The 22,264-nt window shown below is 41.8% G+C and overlaps 1 pseudogene; it reads left to right on the forward strand.

The window, feature by feature from the left end:
• The first annotated feature begins 361 nt into the window (after nucleotides 1-361).
• Nucleotides 362-22,264, forward strand: part of LOC126474522 (cholinesterase-like) — a 57,367-nt pseudogene continuing 35,464 nt past the window's right edge.

The following is a 22,264-nucleotide window of genomic DNA, read 5'->3' on the forward strand; positions in this document are numbered from 1 at the left end:
TGTTGAAAAGAATATACACACTGTAGAGTAACTCACGTAGCACCTTACCATTAAAAGATTACATCAATTGGTAAAAAGGAGAAGCTCGCTGTTTAACACATTTTTCGTTACTCTATACATCTTCATCACCTTTATTCATGCGTCAAATTATCAAATGTGCACAGATTCACTAGTTGCACCAGTTGCTGAGCTAACAGGCTATGGCCGATAGCTCCACATTCAAGGTCTCATTATCTCAAAGCAATACGATTTCGTTTTGGGAGCCTGAGAGATAAAGGCTGTTATCTGCTGGCTCATATAGTGAGGTCGTTCATCAAGAAACAATTCTCAACACAGAGCTCGTAAAAGAAACCCACACATACAATGGTGTTCTTCTATTCTGTAGTTAATTTGTTTATACTTGTCTGCGTAGTGGTCTTGTCGAAGGTAAAGTGCAGCAGCAACTTGGCATTCCTTAATGTTACGTTTTAATCGTAAATAAGCACTATTTTAGCCTTTTGCCTCAAAATGTGCAGTATTTTCTAGGACTACTCTGCAAACACAGTTAATACACGTTCAGGATTTGATGTTGTTAAAATTCATAGTGCGCAAGCTTTGTAAATGTCTTTCATTTTCGTTGTATCATTTCTTCAGCTGTATATACGTCAGCACGCTGCAGTTCACCTTTTGGTATGTGGACGAGGATACTTTGTGTACCACTGACACCCGCCCCCCCCCCCCTCCCCCAACCCCGCCTTCTGTAGCCGTGAATGATCCACGGGAAAAATGATTGCCTATTAGTTCCAGTGTGAACGTGAATCTCTGTTTTACATTTGCGAGATGTGTGTAGGGGAAAGCAATGCGTCGGATGCATTATCCAGGAACGTATACTCTCAGAATTGTAACAGTAAACAATATCGTGATGCAAAATGCCTCTTGTAACGTCTGTCATTGGAATTGGTTGAACATCTCCGTGATGCTTTCACGACACTTGAAATGGGACATGGGTGGTGCAGTAACTAACAATTTTTATTCAGAAATGTAATTGCGAAGTCATTTTATCTCTCTAACTCGCATACCGGAACTTTCAGCCAGGCTCATAAGCCTTCGAATCTCCTCTGCTCATCACCATACGTAATTTTGACTTCGAGAAATTGAGTTAATTTAGCTGATTCGTCCCTTCTCCATGTATCTATTACATAGTGTGAGAACATCGTTAACCAGACCAACTTTCCTTCAAAATGTATACAATATCATTACTTTTCATAAAATTTTTACCTTGCTGACGTTTCACGTCGACCACTGACTGCAGTATTTTGTTGTTTTTCTGGTCTCTCTTTCTCTGTCTCTCTCTCTCTCTCTCTCTCTCTCTATCTCTATCTCTCTCTCTCTCTCTCTCTCTCTCTCTCTCTCTCTCACACACACACACACACACACACACACAGAGAGAGAGAGAGAGAGAGAGATAGAGAGAGGTACCCACGAAGTGTTACCCACACACATGTGTCAGGTTGGGTTGAATCCTTCTGGGATCAATGCCTAGCAATTCTGCACTTTGGTCATTGGGATTAAGTACTTTTCTTCGCACATATAGTCCTATGTCTCCTTGAAACATATTTGACAAATTGTGTGAGACCCATTGTTGCTTTTGCAGTGTGGAACACAATAACTTGACAACATCTCATCCCTCCCACTGAGGAGATAACTGATGATCGTCATCATCATCGTCGTCTTCGGGTATTAGGGCTTTTTGTCTGTTTCGCCTCAGAATTGTCCACGTCATCCGTTTAAGAGTCGTCCATTATTTCTCGTGCCTCTTTAGTTATTCCACTATACCTTGGAGGTGGTCTTCATACTTCAGTCCGCATTTTTCATTTCTTTGTGTAAAAGGTTCCGTATTTAGTTCTTTTTTAATATCGGTATTTCTTTAACGGTTCAATAATCAAAATGCCGCTAAAAACGGAAAAACTCCATCTATGATGAATCAGTTTTTATTTGTGGTTTGTGTCCAACATTCATCATAATACAGCAGCGACGCCAAAGCTATTACTTCGTGGTGTTTAATAAATGTTCTTTTTCTCGTACATCATGTCTTAATGTACTTTGTATTGTATTGTTCTGCCTCTGTCCAATTTTAACTCTTCATCATGTGATTTGAGAAAAATATCGTTACACTGGAGATATTTAAACTCTCATAGTTTTTCAGTTATTTATCCATCTATAATAATTTCAGATACCAGGGGTTCCAGTCCTTAAAATACCGTCATTACTGTTTTACCTGTGGGTATTGCTATTTCGTATTTACATACAATTAGACTTAACTGATATAATTATGCTGTTACTCGAATCTTTCCATCAGAGTTTCCTATTATAAGCTGATTATCAGTAAATTGCAGCTTCATGAACATAAGGTTGTCATTTCTTAACGTGTCGTTTAATACAATCAACCATTTATCAGTGATATCGACAATACAGATATTAAAAAGCTCGTGTGACAGTAGGCAGCCTTGTCTAGATCCGTGATTAATGTCGGCAGGTTCTGTCCCAAACCTAACACTACGACTCCTTATTTTATTATTTTTTGCAGTGCCTGAGTTGCCGTAATTAGATATGGTGGAAGTCCAACTTTATTTAGTTATTCTCACAGTGTTTTCGGTTTTTCCTCGTTTTGCAATCGATAAAAACATAATAAGATGGAATTATGAATTCTATTCTTTTCTCAGTTATTTATGCCATACTGATAAAGACAATCAGAACATCATCTACCTTTTTTAAAACCACATTGTATCTCCCAACATATGTGCTTCCACTATTGGTATCAGTTTTTTAGATATTTCACCACACAGTTTGTAATAAGAATTTAGCACACTTATTTCTCGGCCACTTGCCCATTGTGATTTATACTCTCCCCTGCAAATAGGGAATGTCAACGCTTCATTGTATTCACCTGGCACGTATCTGCTCATGCAGCAAAAATTCATAAAATTTGAAAGTGTGTATTTAGTTGACACATATTTAATCAGCTCCATGTTTATGTTATCAGTTCTCGACGATTTTTTGATAATGTTTTGTTTTATGAACAATTCATCAAACCACTTTGGATATTTTTGGTACTTTGGGTCCACCCAGGCACAATCATATTGAAAGATGCGATTCGTTAATTAGAAGAGTTCTTGTAACACACGCTGTCACTTAAAATGTTTTCGTACAGGATTCACCATTGGATTCATTGAAATCTACATTGTCACTGTCCATCCATTTCAGAATCATCAAGAAAACCACACGTATGTGTGCTCGCAGCTCCTGCGGAACCCATATGTATTACAAACAAAATATGTATGTGTGTTATTCCACATCTCTTCCTAATCCAATGGACCGATTTACCCAAAAGTGGTACACGTATTATTTACTGTCTAGAAAGAATCGCTTTGGGGAATGGAACCACCCACCTATCAAATGGGCGGGGTTGCGGTCACAAATTACTGTAACTGACGACCAGCTGATTTACAGACTTTATTCACCCAATATTTGAGAATGAGAGCACTCAGCGACTTGCAACAAACTTTACTGATTATACATAATTTCAACCCTACAAAACTTTTTTTAACTAATAACTCCAGCAAAATGAAAGGAAAAGAGTTTAAATGTTTATCGCTTAGTACATTTTCGCTGTTCATGCTGTAAAACTGCTGCATCAGGCGTGACATTTTAATTTATTACTTCTTTACTATTGACTATATTCGTGGAGCATTTTAAGTGTTAACATATGCAGCTGAATGTATCAACAAAATTCTATTACTGTGTGACCAATAGTTCAGGAGATAGGAAATCAATAACTGAGATGCGATAAAAACTACTGCTTCCGTTTTAATTTATTACTTCTTTACTACTAACTCTATTCACAACAAATTTTGTAGATACTACCTACATATACCGCTGAATGTACCTCGGCATTGTATCATTATAATTCAGAAGAAATGACATCATGCACAACGTTTTACTTTATTATGTCTTGACTACCAACTCTACCAGCAACACGTTTTGCAGACAGTAGAAAAATACACCATTCAATGCATCTGCAAAATTTATTGTATAACACATATTTCAGGAGATATGACGTCATACAGTTCGAGCTGCTTGTAATCGAAACTGCAGAACGAAGTTCGCTATAGACACAGGTGAAATATGTGTACAAATATCCTTTAAATATGTTAAATATAAGTTAAATGCATGTGGCATGTGCATACTTTGGCAAAGCTGAGGGTAAAAAGCTCCTGCTAAACTCCTAGGTCCATTTTAACTAATCTTGCTACATACTTCTTATCTAGAAAGAAATTCTTTGGGGCAAGAACCAGCAGCCTCCTATTGGGGTGGGGGCGATAACGTGGAGAGAGAAGGAGATGAAGGAAGACATGGACAGCCACAGAGGGGAAGTAGAACACGGTCATGGGTGGGAATGGGGAGGGGATGGACATATTGAGATGCCGTGGAAATGGATATGGAAAGGGAAAAGGAAGGGGCGGACAGAGAAAGGGGGAGAAGCAAATGGAGAGAGGAACAGAAGAGGAGGAGATGGACAGAGACAATTAGTAGGAGTAGGTGGACTCAGAGAGGGTAGAGGAGAAGATGAGCAGAGAGAAATTGAGGAGAAAATATACAGGGACAGGGAAGAGGAAGTGGACAGGTAATGTGGGGAGCAAGGGATGGACAGACAGAGGGGGAGGAGGAAATGGACAGACAGAGGGAAGGAGGCGACGGGGGGTGGGGGGGGGGGGGAATTGGAGGAAATGGACAGAGGGAGAAGGAGCCGATTGCAGGGGAGCTGGAGCAGAGATGGGGAGAGACGGCCAGATAATAGACAGTGGGAGGTGGAGGAAGTGGAAAGACAGGAGGAAGAGAAGGAGATGGAAAGAGAGGAGGGAGGAGGAGACAGACACAGAGAGGGGGAAGGAAGAGATGAGCTAAGAAGACCGTAATAAACACATACCGCAACAACGTCGGGTATTCAGTTAGTGGTTCAATAAAACAGAAAATTCTGCCTCATTAAAGCTTCTTTTCTTGCAGTGATTTGGCATTCAGAGGGTTTACCAATAAAAGCACTATCATGGTGATTTCTAGGTTTACTCTCTCGAGTCGGGAATCAAAGATATATAGAAAGAAAAGAAATCACGGAGTTCATGTCACACTTTTGACGGTGAAACGACGCAGTGGTTAGAGATTGCACTGGCGTTTTGGCGAACGGAGGTTGAAATAGCCGTCCAGCCATCCAGATTTAAGTTTTCCATAGTTTCCATAAGACGCTTAAAGGAAATACTGGGACGGTTTATTTGAAAGGTACGGCCGATTTCCTTCTCCAATGTGCTCCAGACCTGACTTGCGATCCCTATCTCTGACATCGTCGTCGACAGGACGTTAAATCATACTCATTTTTTTCCTTTCTTCTTATTTCCATTGGTACTGTGTTTACTAGACTGCTGTTAAGTTCAGTAGCCCCTTTCATTGGTAGGGATTTTGTTATAATAACCAGTAACTCATTTCACTGACGTCTTTTAACAGGAAGAATATGTTCCGAGCTACTTGTCAGGAAATAACTCTCAACTAATAACAGCCCTCGATACAGCTAAGTTTATCGTAAACGTTTTGCTCGTGGCAAAATTAACATCTTCAAAATTTACACAATAGGACTTAGTAATATGTTTTTCCACGTTTCTCACTTACGATAACCAGTTCATTACTGTGTATAACATTCCCATCTCAACTGTGCTACTGAATTGACTTCATGACTGTAGAAAGACTTCACAATCCTGTCGCCGTTAATCGGGATTGCATGACGTTAGGGGCTACCTTGGATATCAGCGCAAAAAATTATCGAAATTATAAGGTGCAGATTTATGCGCTCTTGCTTGCCTCATGGAATTCGTACACGTATGTTGAGAAACATGTTGATAATTGTGAGAAAGGTATTTTCTTTCAGTGATTTCCTCTTCTTTTTCCCTCTGTCTCTGGTGGAGTCGCGTAGTCTTATATATCTACTACACTGCCTCCTTTCTGCCTCTCATTTCTGTATTTCTGTATTGACTCGTTTATTTTTCTTACTTCCGACACTCTCATTCATAACTTCTCTATATCAGCTACCAAAATATGTATACATACGTAAGTGAACCAGCTACTTCATTTAACTTTTTACATAACTCCCTTTACAGTTACATTCGGTGCTCAATTATCCTGATACCACCTGTTGAATTTACGAGGGATGTTCAGTAAGTAAGTTAACATTTTTTTTTTTTTTTACTTTGGCGATTTCTGTCGAAAAAATACGGAATTTTTTGTGGGACGTCACCGATTATTCCAGCTGCAGCCGCAATAGTACCACGAAGTTCCGATAGGTGGCGATCCTATACTAACTTACAAAATGGCGTCTGTAACGGAGGTGTCAGTGAGTTTCTCTTGGTGGAAAACACCAGAGCTTTGCAGATATTCACAGGCGCTTCCAGAATATCTACGGAAACCTGGCACTGAACAAAAGCACGTTAAGTCTTTGGACGAGGCACCTGGCAACTTCGTAACAAGGTCGCGGAAAACCATCCGTCTCCTGGGTGCAGGTCGGCAACACAGCTGTGACTCCTGCAACGTTGGAATGTACGAACACTCTAATTCGAGGTGATCGACAGATCACAATGGAAAACCTGCCTGCACAACTGGACGTCTGTGTTGATAGCGTTGACCCACTCGTACAACAGTTCGGGTCCTCGAAGACATGTGCCCTCTGGGTTCCTCACCGCCTAATAGAAGAGCATAATGAGAAACGACGAACAATCTGTGCGTAATTGCTTGCACTTTTAGAGGTTGACCGTGATAGTTGTTTTGTCGAACAGCGACATAGGCAATGAAACATAGGTTCATCACTCCGATCCGGGACGGAAAGGGCAACTCTTGAACTGGAGCAACACCACATTGCCTCCAAAGAAAAAGTTCAAAGTTGCAATCTCGTATTCGAAAGTATATAGTGCTACCACCAACAAATTGATAAACTAATTACTTCAGGGTGTTCGTCGACCCAAAAAGCAAACCAATTTCTCCATGATGATAACGCAAGGCTTCACACAAGACAGCGGACACGACAGGAGCTCACAAAATTTCATTATAGTGTTCCTCGTACCGCCCGACTTCCATCTGTTTGGGCTAATGAAGGATGCACTACACGAGGACGTCAACAAGCAGAGTGGTGTCATGCTGGCGTACGGGCCCTCCACGGAAGGTGGCATAAGGACCTCACATTCAGCGGAGATTGTGTTGAAGAAGAGGATTATGTAGTCAAAAGATTGAAATAATATTGTGTTTTGGAATCCTGAATAAAACCAACCCGCTTTCAGAAAAAAAAGCGTTCCGTTACTTATTGAGCCCCCCTCGTGTTTTGTATCATATTTTGACTCGAGCTGGTTAGACTCCTGCTCCCCTAAATAAACTGCCTTAATGACGGCTTATTCATCGTCTCATTTCATTTTAGCACGTGATTGTAACTATGCTTCCAACGAATCTCTGAAACGTAAATAATGAAACGATCAGTGAACTAGTTTGTCTTCCAGACTAGTAACGCAATAATGAAGATCGTTTCATACCGGTATTAACAACGAAAAACAGTGAATGATTAGTAGACATGTCTGTCTTTCGGAGTAAGGACAAAAATAATGACGTGCGCATAGTTCCTGTGAGTTAGTAAGGGTAGACACTATAACTGACAATCGGAATAAATTAATAATTTGGTCTATTAACAACCGAAACACTTTCTTTTAGGCTTGTTTCACAAGATCTGAGATCTGCTCATCTCGAAGCAAGAATTTACAATCTTTTGTATTCAAACTACACACTAATGTGATAAGTCGTGGGATAACCATATGCACACACATGTGGCAGTAATATCGCGTACACAAAGTGTAAAGAGGCAGTTCATTGGCGGAGCTGTTATTTATACTCAGGTGATACACATGAAAAGGTTTACGACGTTATTGTGGTCGCATTATGGAAATTAACAGATTTTGCACGTGGAGAGGTAGCTGGAGCCAGACGCGTGGGACATTCCGTTTCTGAAATCGTTAGGGAATTCAACATTCCAAGATTGACAGTGTCAAGAATGTGCCGAGAATACTAACTTTCAGGCATTACGTCTCACCAAGTATAACGCAATGGCCGATGGTCTTTACTTAGCGACCTAGATCATATAATTGCCAGTGTTTAGCGGACAAGCAGTACCGCGTGGAATAGTCTCAGCAATCAATGTGGGACGTAAAACAAAAATATCCATCAGTACAGACGACGAAATTTGGCTGTAGGGGGCTATGGCAGCAGACGGCCGATGCCAACAGCACGACATCGCTTGCAGCGCATCTCCTGGTTTCACGACAATATGGGTTGGACACTCGACGATTGGAAAACCGTGACGTGGTCAGATGAGTCCCGATTTCAGTTGCTAAGGACTGATCAAAGGGTTCAAGTGTAGCGTAGACTCCACGAAGCCATGGACCCAAGTTTTCAATAAGGCATTGTGCAAGTTTTTGGTGGCCGCAAAATGATGTGGACTGTCTTTACATGAAATGGACTGAGCCTTCTGTTCCAAGTGAACCGATCATTGACTGGATATGGTTATGTTCGGCTACTTGGAGGCCACTTGCGTCCATTCATGGACTTAATGTTCCAAAACAACGATGTCATGTCACGGGCCACAACTGTTCCCGATTCCTATGAAAAACAAACTGGACAGTTCGAAAGAATGATTTGGCCACCCAGATCGCCCTACATGAATCCCATCAATCATTTGTGAGACATAGTCGAAAGGCATGGAGAGCTGCATCAAACCAGTCCTGAAGACCACAACAACAACAACAGTCGAAAGGTCAGTTTGTGCACAAAATCCTGCACCAGAAACACTACGGCAATTATGGACCTCTATAGAGGCAGCGTGGCTCAGTATTTGACAGGGGACTTCCAACGTCTTGTTGAGGCCATGCCATAACGAGTTGCTGCAGGCGCCGGGCAAAGGAGGTCCGACGCGATATTAAGAGGTATGCCATGACTTTTGTCACTTCAGTGTATTCACTACGAGGTTATGCATGACACTAAAGCAACAAGTACACTTCCTGCTTCAGCAGAAAGCTTAGAACTCACACTGGGAATTGGAACCGAAGTTCGTACAGGAATGCACAACAAATTCTGGCATATTGAGTGATTTTGGAGCCGTCCGTGTGTATCTCGCAGTTCCCTGGGAAACTACAACTAATTGTACAATAACAAAAGACATTATGTCCGAATGAAAAGTACACTAGGAGCAAGGCACAATCAGTATCATCACGGCTCGATAGCAGTCGGAATATTGTCGATGTCAGTACCAATAAAGCGGAGCTATTAAACACGGTTCTTGGAGTTTCCTTCATCAAAGAAGTCGAAGTAAATATTCCAGAACTCGAATCAACAACAGCTGCCAACATGTGTAACTTAGACATAGATATCATCTGTGTAGCAAAGCAACTTGAATCAATTAATGAAGGCAAAGCCTCTATATTGTATACAAGTTAGGTTCCTTTCGGATTATGCTGATACAACAGCTTCATACTTAAGAATCACATACAAACCGTTCGCTCTATGAAGGATCCTTACCTAAAGTCTGGAATATTTCACCACACCAATAATCAGGAAAGGAAATGGGGGCAATTCGCTGAATGGCAGACTCATACCAACACCGATTTGCATTAGGATTTTGGAATACGAGGGTTGTCCAGAAAGTAACTTCCGATTGTTCGCGAAATGGAAACCACAGTGAAAACCAGAAACGTTTTATTTGTAACAGTTAGGTACACCTTCCACCTACTTCTCTACATAGTCGCCGCTCCAACTTCGAGTTTTGTCGTAGTGTTGTATCAACTTTCCAATATCATCGTCATAGAAAGCAGGCCAGTTATCTGCACTAGTTTGCAGGTCGTTGTTGTGGAAAAAGTTTGTCTTCATAGCCAGATTTTCTTGTGAGCGGAGGCTCAGGGGGAGCCAATTGCGGACTGTATTGTGGGTGATCAAACACTTCTCATCGGAAACGCTGCAGGATCGTTTTCATTACCCCTGCTGTGTGCGGCCGAGAATTGGCCTGAAGAATGAACTGTTCGACAGTTGTGTTACGTGGGCTGCATGACACAGACGAAATCTCTAACCAGGCCCTCATATTTGGTGGGAGACGATTCCCTACGCGTCTTTACGTGCTCACTGTTCACTCAAAACTGAAAATAGCGACGCGACACGATCGACGGACATACTAGAGACACTGCCCAACACATCTGTGCAAAGCTTCAACGGATTTTCCCAGTGATTTCCATTTCGCGACCGATCGGAACTTACTTTCTGGACAACTCTCGTATAAACTCTGTTCGAACGTTATTAATTACATCGAAGGAAACGATCTATTAACAAATAGTCGGCACGGATTCAGAAAATATTGTTCCTGTGAAAGACCGGTAGCAATTATTCACACTAAGTAGTGTGTGCTGTCGTCAGGTGCCCTTAAGCTGATCGCATATTTCTAGATTTCCAGAAGCATTCTGACACAGTTGCTCACCAGCGTCTTCTGATCAAACGGCGTGCCGAAGGAGTGGACACAATCTGAGCGGCCCCCTTAGATTGTTTGCAGATGCTGCAAATAACCAGCAGTGAAGTGAGAAACTCAAAACCCATACTCCAAAATTGTTTAGACAAGATACCCATCTGGCGCGAAACTATCTCTAAAAATGGAAATTTTGGGGTCATGCACATGAGTACTAGAGTGAATCTACTGGATAAATCACACAAATCCAAAGATTGTAGGTTCAGCTAAGTACCTAGGGTTTGAAATTATGAATATCGTAATTTGGAATGACCACATATTAAATGTGGTGGAAAAGCTGAACCAAAGACTGCAAATGTAGTGGAGAAGGTGAACCAAAGACCGCGTCTTTTTGGCAGAACGTAGAAGAATTAACAGGTCTGGTAAAGAGACAGCCTAGACTAAGCTTGTCAAGCTATTCAGAAGTACTGCTGAGCAGTGTGGGATCATTTCCAAATAGGAATGACAAATGACATCGAAAAAGTCCAAAGAAGAAAGGCTCGTTCTGTATTATAGCAAAATAAGGTAGCCGAGTTAAGGTGTCAATAATTTAAACAAACACATCTTTCGATGACTGAGATCTTTTCACGAAACTTCAATCACTAACTTTCTTCTCCGAATGCGAAAACGATTTGTTGACGCCCACCTACTTAAGGAGAGATGATTATCGTAATAAAATAACAGAAATCGTAAATCGCTTTGAAAGATTGATGTGTTCGTTTCTCCCGTACGTTTGTAGGGGGTGGAACGGTAGGGAGATAAACTGAAGGGGGGGTCTGCCAGGCACTTAGATGCTAACTGCAGTGCAGTCATGTAGATATCGCTGAACGTAGTTTCCAGCTAATAGTTATCTTGTTGTGAATGTGTTGCAGAAAGGAGAATCTTCGGCTGCTACAGTTAGTTCGTTATAGATACGGCTCAAACCACTGCTTCCTTCCACTGCGTGTCCAGTGTCTAACCACAGATCATTCGGTTTTTACAGCCGCTGACTTACTTCAGGGGACCATGGACATTCATAAATAAGTTTTAGGTGTGTGTACATATTTTTAACATTATGTGGTTCTCGTTTAATAGAACACATCAGATTGTTTTACAATGGGACCTTGGTGCTGCTTCTCCAAAACTTTCGGCTTTTGTATCTCAGAAGTCGGTAGGATTATCTTAAACGGATGTGAAACATTTTCGCTTGATTACTCTCGGTTACTAGAGCTTCGAAGCAGACATGTATAAGCCATTATAAATCGGCCAAACTTCGGAAACTACAGACGAATGTCTGGTATGTTGCTCATCATTCAGAGCATCATGCTCTAGAATTAAGTTTCCATGTTGATTTCAGGGAGAAGATGTGCTGGTGACTGTCGATCAGGGAACGTTGCGTGGGATCACAGCAACGAGCGTCTACAACTCATCCTACACGGCCTTCCTCGGAATTCCGTATGCTGAGCCACCACTTGGGGTGTTGCGGTTCCAGGTGATGTGGGAATCCTGCTGAATTTGCTAAATTCTGAGTTACACACAATATACACTGTCCAGTCACGTTAATATGACCACCAAATATGTTCGACGTCAACGGGTAATAACCACTCGCAGAAGACTGTTGGCAGCACTAGCAGCGTTTCAGGGCGATACGGAAGACAAGTGCAGTCGCTTCGTAACGCCGAAATGGAGCGGTTTATCTGACGACCAAGTGCAATATCACAGGCCTTCGGACCAAGGGTGAAAGCATTTCCGAAACGACTAAGTTCATAAACCTTTCGAGTGCCGCCGTGGTTAAAATGTACCATGCGTGGCAAAACGACTCCAGGGAACTGTGGTGCACCACAGCTGCAGAAATATGTACAGGTGAACACTCGCGCTACTCTTGAGAAACTGACCACCCCGATGAGCCAACCTGTAACAACAGTGTCTCCACATCGACCGTTCAGCGAACATTGCCGCTTATGGGCCTCCGCAACGGGCGCCTGCTTCATACACCCATACTGACTGCTGTTCATCAGCGACGAAGGCTGGAATTGGCACGTCAGTACAGCATCTAAACGTCTGCTTAGTGGCGACAGCTGGCTTTTTCAGATGAGTCATGTTTTATGTTCCATGGGTCCATGCTGGAATAGGGACCATTATGGTCTGGGGAATGTTTCCCTGGAATTCCCTGTGTGATCTCGTCATTCTGGAATGCATAGTGGATCAACAGAAGCATGCGCATATCCTTGGGGACTATGTCCACCCCTACATGCATTTTGTTTCTCCTCGGCGTAATGACATCTACCAGCAGGACGATGCAACGTGTCACGCAGCCCACAGTGTACGTACATCACATGATGAACACCAGGTTGAGTTTAACATACTTTCATGGCCACCAACCTCCCCGGATTTAAACGCAATCCAGAATCTGTGAGGCCAGTTCAATCGGGCTGTTTGCGACACAGATCCTCATCGGAGAAACGTGACAAACATGATCACTACACTACAGTAGTCGTGGTTCCACAACCCTGTCTATACTTTGCAGAACCTCATTGACCTTCACGACCCATAGCGGTCGCTGCTGCAAAATAGTTATTCAGGTTTCTTACAGGTGGTCATATTAGTGTGTCTAGACAGATTAGAAATGATGGCTTTGTACTAAAGAACAGTGAACACATATAATATATGAAATATCTCTATGTTCAGTACTGGTGTATGTTTCCGACATTACACCATTTGTCCTATTGTGCGAACAGGTAGCTGTTGCAGTGGATGGATTCATATTGCTATCAAGCAACTGCTTCCTGTTTGAGTTTAATTGTACTGCTGTTCAGACTGCCTTTTGGACTTAATATTAAACAGCTGCTGATCTGTTGTCGCTACATTGTTTCCAGAAGCAGTAAAGCACAACTGTTATGTTTTGACTAAACGTATCAGGAGATAGCAGCCGAAAGGTGAAAACAATATGTAGAAACCAATTATCTCGCGAGATGAATGTTCTGCCGACTGAATTTGTACTATAATCCAGTTTTCTCCTGAATAATGCAGCATAAAGTAGGAGATTACAATTGAAATAGAAAGTAGTCACAAGACCCACTACTCATCAATTTCATCGTTCTGATTTCCACCTCGTCATCCACGAACAACCGAGCCTTCTTACTAAGACATTAAAGTATTCTGGAAAGACTGTCGAACTGCTGAGGTCACCTGACTACTCTTCAACAAATACCCGACTTCTGACTGGCACTCCTCAAACTATTATAAGCGGATTACATCTTTCGATCATACTAAAGGTTTAAGCAAGCCTTATCGACCCATCCCATTCTTCATCACCTAGCTCGACTCTTTGGACCGTTAAATTTTACCGCTCCTGATAAGTCATCTAAAGCCAAAGAATTCACCTCTTCTTAAACACCCTCTTTCAGCAGATCGTATGCCACCTATTCTCAGGTAGTCAGGTCATCTCTGTGAATACTATATGTATCTTAAACTAGGAATTTATTGTCTTCTTAATTTAAAAAGCTTCCACCCTCTACCGGCACTTCCGCATACTCTACATCATGTCACAATGAAGCTGAACAAGCTTCCCCTTTATGATCCTGAAGCTACTGACACTTAACAGTACTATTTACGGTATAGTCATAGCCCGTTGCTACTTTTTTCCACCTAAGTTCGAACAATCCACACAGTTTCACAATAGCGAGGCAAAACACTTCCCTGCTATTGCTTCCATATCCTCCTCGAACACTTCACAATACACCAAACTCCGCTCCAAGTCAAGATATCTCTGTCAGTTTGTTCTCCCCCACTACCATTGTGACACTAAGTGCTGACCATCATGCACAATTGTATCCATTAGTGCTGCCTCATGCAGCATCGTCATCCACATCACAGTACCAGCTACGTCATCCTAGTGTTACATAAACTTATAATCAATAGATGTGATACTCTGTTGCTTCAAATTAACAAATGGAGACATGAGAAAACTCTAGCTAGGTTATACCATGATTCCGAAATCAAATACTGGACTGTAAAGCAAACACAGGAGCAAGACTGAGATCACAATTTAGTGACGGTAAAGAATAGACTGAATTTGAAGAAGATCGTTCGGAGGAACCAGTGCAGGAAGAAGTGGGATACTGAACAAAAAAGGAATGATGAGGTGAGCTTGAAATTCTTTATGACTGTAGACATTGCGATAGTCAGAGGAGTTAAACAGAAAGGAATTTCTCCGAGAGGAGCTGTCACTGACGTTGGACAGACATAGGCAGAAGGAAGGTAACTGTGAATAAATCTTGAATAAAAGGAGAAATAATGCAGATGAAGAAAACTCAAAACCATTGACACCTTGAGGTGTCGGGTTTGCTGCCGGATATCGACGTCCTTTCGACAACGTGACTCGTTGTTGTGATCAAGTGCTACCTCAGACTACTAGGCGAATGAAAGTGCCCCAGTATTGATGCCTATTGCATCCACCCTCCACGACCAGCTCTGGGCGTTCCGTCTGCAGTCCGTTCCCACTAAAATAGCACTGAGCTTTCGGTCCGTTGAGTTGGTGGAAATCTGGGGTTCTATTGTCGTAGGAACAGTAACCAGACTGTCGCCTGCCACACGGCCCGAAAACCTGGAGTGATGGTCTGGGTCGCGAATTCGTTTCATAGCATTACCTCTTTGGTTGCCATCCGCGGCACCGCAACAGCACAGCGGTACATTGACGATCCATGCCCCGTTTTGTTGTCCTTCATGGCAAGCCGACACAGGCTTACATTTCAGCAAGATAATGCCAGCCCTCACATGGCGAGAGTTTCTACTGCTTGACTCCGTGCTTGCCAAATCCTATTTTGACCAGCGAGGTCGCCGGATCTCTCCCCAATAGAGTACGTTTGCAGCATTATGAGTAGGGTCCTCTAACCAACTCGGGATTTTGACTACATAACGCGCCAGTTGGACAGAGTATCGCATGATATCCCTCAGGAGGACATCCAACAACTCTGTCAATCCGTGCATAAGGGCAGAGGTGCACCAACGCGTTACTGATTTGCTCGATTTGTGAAACTGCTCCTCTTGAATAAATCATCCAGTTTGTCTGAAATTATTCCCGTTTGTTTGTCTGTAGATGTAATTTTTTGAGCGTAATTGTACATAACGCGCAACTTATGTCGTGGTTTTAAGTGAAATTTAGGTCATAGTGTAAAGTTCTAACCATTCTGTGACAGCCATATTGCATATATGAAGTAATGATTTGTGTTAACGATAGGTGACCTTACACTATGGAGACTTCAGTGAAATACCTTTCCTACGTGTCTTCCTGTACTATGTGGCAGCTTTATTCAACATTTGGAAGAAGTTTCCAACACCCTAGGCGCGCAGTCCGGAACCGCGCGACTGCTACGGTCGCAGGTTCGAATCCTGCCTCGGGCATGGATGTGTGTGCCGTCCTTAGGTTAGTTAGGTTTAAGTAGTTCTAAGTTCTAGGGGACTGATGACCACAGATGTTAAGTCCTATAGTGCTCAGAGCCATTTGAACCATTTTTTCCAACACCGTCAACACTCATTCGAAACTTCCGTTTAAATTTATGTCACAGTTAGTATATTAAAGGAACGTTTCACCAAACCGGTATTAAATTGTCTAGTATCTCTCAGTAGCAAATAAGTCATAGAGGCTCAGTTTTCAATCCAGGATGAGTGCAATCATATCTAAGAAGGTTTCGAGTCCAATCCTGAGCTGTCCTGGCAGGCACCACAGCCAGCTGGAGGCTGGGAGGGTGTCCGCGACGCGACCCAGTACGGCAGCGACTGCGTGCAGGACGACGGCAGCGGCTCCGAGGACTGCCTCTACCTGAACGTGTACGTGCCCGGCGTTCCTCAGGAGGGCGCCGACCTGCCTGTGATGCTGTGGGTGTACGGCGGTGGCTTCACCGTCGGGAGCGGCTCCAATGAGGAATATGGACCAGACTTCCTCGTCTCCTACGACGTCATACTAGTCACCATTAACTACCGACTGGGAGCCCTAGGTACGTAAGGTGGTCAGCTACTCAGAAGGTACACACTGGTTCTGTGATGCTTGCTGAGTAGTTTCAGTTGCCACCTTTTTACACACCCAGTTCCATATCCAGTTAATCTCGTGTTTCTGAAACACCGAGAACCTAGTGAAAGCAGAACACCATGAAGCAACGAATCATCAATGTCAGTCATCGATGTTCAGATGTCATGCTCGTACAGGATATGAAGGACGATCAGAAACCGTCTGAAAAGCTTGTAAGGTTGTTGCAGGGCAGGTTGTATTGGGAAATAGCAGTTAAGAAAAAAATTCGATACGTTGCACCGTTTCCGAGTAATAATCATTGAAGTTAGTTAATCAGGTCGTCCGTCACGCAGATTCAAGCAGCCTGCAGGGACAGTGGCGCGAAAATCGTTCTTCCTTTTGTTTTCCCAAACCGAATAAATGTGGCTTTTGCTCACCTAGCCTAAATTATCACCTCCTTAAACAGCACACGTTAACTGGCAATAATCATTTGAACCAGTGATAACCTACGCACCCACAGATGTGCATTTAAGTGCGTGTAAGTGCTTGAATCTGCGCTTGCAACGACCAGATTGGCTGACTTCAATGCTGAATAACTAGGAACAAGCACAACGTATCGAATCTTTTTGCTGGAAATTATTTCGGAGCATAGCCTCCCATGCAACACCCCTACAATACAGGTTATGACCACCCTGCTAGTCTAACTTCACCCACCATTTAAAATAACTCAATCTGATCGTTATTGTAAAAGAACGAACTAAAAATGAGTTACTAAGAATCACGTCTAAACCGCGTTTTGGTAGCGTATTATTATCTCACATTTTGAACAGTTCTGAAGAATAGAGGGAATTAAGACTTATTTGAAATGTGTGGAACTTGACAAATTTATTCCCCAAATCAAAATCTCTTTCCTTACACAATTTTTCTTCCATTTCCAGTACACTACTTTATACAACAACTGCTCACAACAGACTGCCATCCAACAACTACTAATTACAAACATCAACAGGAACAGATACATTGCAAGAAGTCAGTGTAAATTGATTTTACAGAATACCGAGTTTACATCAAAAGACTTTAATTCATAATTAAGTCCTTTATCAGTATTATCAAATTATTATTCTGAATAAATAACTGAAAGTAATTAGATCTTTTGTCATAATTAACAACTTATAATTCAGAATTAATTACAGCATGACAGCAGTAGTTTTAAATATGATGACAACTATCAATTAAATTGAAAATGTGAAAAAAGACATTATGTCTTCTGAAAATAAATCTTACGTTAACCTCACGTGTTATTTCTTTTTATAAGAGGAAAATAAAAGATCATTTGAAGTGTGCCATCAACATTATAGTAAATGTAGAATTACAATTTTGTTCCTATGGGATCGTTTTGTGAAATTATTTACACTGAATTCTACAACACATGACGAAGAAAGGGCCATACCCTGCTAGTCTAACGTCACCCACCTTTTAAAATGACTCAGTCTTATCGTCATTACAAAAGAAGTAACTAAAATGATGTTACCAAGAATCAAGTGTCCTCTACGTTTTGGTTCCAGATAATTATCTCACGTTCTGAACAGTACTGAAGAAGAGACGGAATGTTGGTATTCACGTAGCAATTAATTGTAAAATTAACATATTTCTCTTTTACTTACCATTGACGATGTATTTCATCGTAAACATCTTCATAGTTATGGTCTTATTGCCTAGGATAGATTGAAATACCCCTTGGTTACTGCAGACAGGTGTGGAACTTGACAAATTTATTCTAGACACTTTCTTTGCTAACGAAAGTATTTCATACATTGCAAACACATGATTCCATATAATGACTGCTCACAACAGACTCTCATGTAACTGCCACTTGTTACAAACATCAAGAAAACTAAATATATTATAAGAAGTCAAAGTATATCGATTTTACAGAATACCAATTTTACATCAAACGACGTTAATACACAATTAGCTCCTCTACCAATATTATGAAATTATTATTCAGAATAAATTACAGTATGACATTAGTAATTTAAACATGATTATAACTTCGAATTAAATTGAGAAATAAATTATATGTAAATTTTTATGTGTTCTTCCTGTTTAGAAAAGGAAAATACATTATCATTTTAAATGTGACATGAAACTTACAGTAAATCCAGAATTTCGATTGTGATCCCATGGGATCATATTGTGGACTAATCTGCGTTGTATTCTCCAATACGTGATGAAAGAAGAAGTGTACTGACCAGTTCCGTTACACTAGGAGCAGGGGAGAGGAATTAGTCTCCTCTTTCTGAGATGTGGATCTTAGCGTTGATGTCTTTGTAAGTGTCGTACAGGTTTCCTGACGAAGCTCTTCTGCTGCTTTCAGTGGAAACGGAGTAGCAACATGCTGCATAAAGATGGTCTAATGTTTCTAACATACAGATCTTTTCAACTGCATTGATTCTGTTTGTGGCCATGTGTCAATGTCAAAAACTTCTCAAGAATCTGCGGAGAGTGTGTAGCCAAAGTTTAGAAGGTGAATAACGTCTAACATTTGTTGAATGTGACGAATTTGATTATGACAAATTCTCTCTGTTACGAGCATCAGGCCTGCATGGCATATAATCCTACTGTAAGCCTGTGTTTTAATATGATGTCTGAATCTGGTGCAGGAAGGTACAACTTGTTCATCTCAAAGCCTTGTTAAGAATGTCAGCTTACTGAGAAGTTGACTCTTCGCTTTACAGAGCTTCTGCAACTTTAGTACATCGTAGATTATATCCTCCCTGTAGAGGTGGGGTCGTCAAAGCCACCGACAACAAATCTAGCAGCATCCCTCTTAATTACTTAGACGTCTTCCTTTAATCAGAACTGGTGAGAATCTCAAACGCTCGAGCAGTACTCAAAGATGGATCGCAGTAACGTTCTGTACGCTGTATCCTTTACCGGTGTACCCACATTCCCAAAATTTTCCGAATTAACTGAAATCGATCATTCGCCTTCCCTACAATTGTCCTTATTTCCTCCTGTTGCCCGAATCAAGTAGCCATGCTGCCTTCTGTTCTCAGTCATATTTTATAATGATTTACATCCACCAAGTAACAGCTGAATCTCAAAAGGCCAAGTAATGTCAAGAGATTCTTGTTGTTGTTTTTGTGGTCTCCAGAGTGAAGACTGGTTTGGTGCAGGTCTCCAGGCTTCTTTATCCTGCACAAACTTCTTCGTCTCCAAAAAACTACTGACTGAAACCTGCATCCTTCTGAATTTGCTTACTGTGTCCTGTCTCCCCTTACTTCTTTTACCGCCTCCATCCCCGTTCCCACTCACACACACATTTCCCTCCAGTAGCAAATTGTTGATGCCTGATGTGGCCGAATGTGTCCCATCAACCGATCCCTTCTTCTTTTCAGGTTGTGCCCACAGTTCTTTTCTCCCCAGTTCTGTTCAGTACCTCCTCATTAGTTAAGTGAAAAAAAAATGGTTCAAATGGCTCTGAGCACTATGGGACTTGACATCTGAGGTCATCAGTCCCCTAGAACTTAGAACTACTTAAACATAACTAACTCAAGGACATCACACACATCCATGCCCGAGGCAGGATTCGAACCTGCGACCGTAGCGGTCGCGCGGTTCCAGACTGTAGAGCCTAGAACCGCTCGGCCACCCCGACCGGCGTTAAGTGAACTACCCATCCAATCTTCAGCATTCTTCTCTAGCACCACATTTCAAAAGCTTATAAACAGTGCAGTTTTTCTGCTCAGTGATAAACAAAAATACTTACAGAGACAGCAATAACTAAGATGTGCAGAATTTGAAATGACGATGGTGAATTGGGACCGTGAGCTAAGTTAGACGATTACCTCAAGGGCACAGGGATCTGTAGAGTGTTCAGTCTGGAGTGAGAGAAGGAAGATTTTACTGTTTATCTTCCAGTGCTGACAGTGCAGTGTCCTGAGCGACTCGTACCGACCAACTGCCACTGCATAAGTTTTTACCTGAAAGTAGCATGGATTCAGGAAATGTATTCTCTGCTGCAAATATGAATCTCTGTTGGCTGTACATTGGAATGACGACAGCTAAATTTTGTGCTGAACGAGAACTCAAACCCAGATTCACCACTTTACGCGAGCGGTCGTCTTAAACGCTTGAACCATTTGAGAAGGAAACATGGCCAGCATACATGTCCGAAGGAAAATTGTGTCATACTTCTTAATAACATAGGCACTGCTATTTCGTATTTATTAGCCAATGCCAGGCCTTGGACTCTCAATAAATATTTTCTACCTGTAGTAGACACATGGACGACGACATTTGGAAGTGTGGGTCCGGCCTTGATTCGTATTCGGATGGTCGAAACTGTTAAGGTGACCACTCTGATAAAAGTGGGAAATCCAGGTTAGAGTCCTAATCCGTGAAAAATTTCCATTGTGGCCATTCCAATAGTCAGTCGACTGTGGTTCATATTCGCAAAGGCGAATACATTTGCTGTAACATGGAAAACATTTAGTAAAATTTGTGATCGTGCCTCATATTGAGTAATTCATTAAAATATAGCTTCAGTTTCTATTATTAACCAAATAATAGTTCGCTCCTAGAAACAACAGAACTCATCACCAGCCAACGGCTGTGTCAGCAATTTCCGGTCGCTAAGCGTGGGTGCCATTTGAAACGGAGATCTGTTGACAGGAAGTGAAATGTAGAAAAATTCAAAGTTAATGCAAATCAATAGGAAAAACAATTCTGTAAAGTTCGAATACAGTATTAGTAGTGTACTGCTTTACACGAAACCTCGTTTAATATCCATGCTTAATGGAATTAAAATGTAAGGATGGTAATAGAGAGAGGCAATTTCGGTGTTTTTTGGAAAATTTGAGGATAGTGTGGTCCATTTGTAAAGGAGAACGAGTACAGAACCATAGTGGGACTCATTTTTGAGTACAGCTCGAGAGTCTGGAATCCTCCCTACGTCTGATCAAACGAATGCTTCGAAGTAATTCAAAGGCGTGCTGCAGGATTTGTTAGCGTAGGTTTGAACAACACGCAAGTGTTATGTAGGTGGTTCGTGAGCTCAAGTGTGTATGTAACAATTGAACAGTCGATTGTCATCTTGGAAAGTGTGCCATATACTGTTGAGATACCTGTCGACTGGACTATATCTTATTCCACCACTCAACACACAGAGTTGGTGATGGAAATGGGAACAGGAAGAGTCGAGCGTTTTGGAGAGCGTGCTGAATAGTGGTAGAAGCTCATCTAGAGGCTTAGAGCTGTGGAATGCTAACGTCTTCCACATTCGTCAGCCACGTATTGAATGAATCGCAAGTGAAATGATCTATTTTGCAAATTTCGAGTTTTCAATTCCAGGGCAGAAATAACAAACATTCACAAATCCTTCATTTAGAAGTACCGTTGATAAAATCTAACATATCTGTATCTGTGAATGAATCTGTTGATTCGAGAAAGGTACATGTTATTGTTGAGAAACTTCGTTTGTAGGATTCCTGAGCACTGGTGATCAAGTTGTACCCGGCAACGCGGGCGTGAAGGACCAGCAGCTGGCCATGTCCTGGGTGCAAAGGAACATCGCCAGATTCGGCGGCGACCCTCAGCAGGTCACCGTTTTCGGACAGAGCGCAGGCGGCATCTCCGTATCCTTCCACATGGTGTCACCAACATCTGCAGGTCAG

Source organism: Schistocerca serialis, chromosome 4, assembly GCF_023864345.2.
Source record: "Schistocerca serialis cubense isolate TAMUIC-IGC-003099 chromosome 4, iqSchSeri2.2, whole genome shotgun sequence".
NCBI lineage: Eukaryota > Metazoa > Arthropoda > Insecta > Orthoptera > Acrididae > Schistocerca > Schistocerca serialis.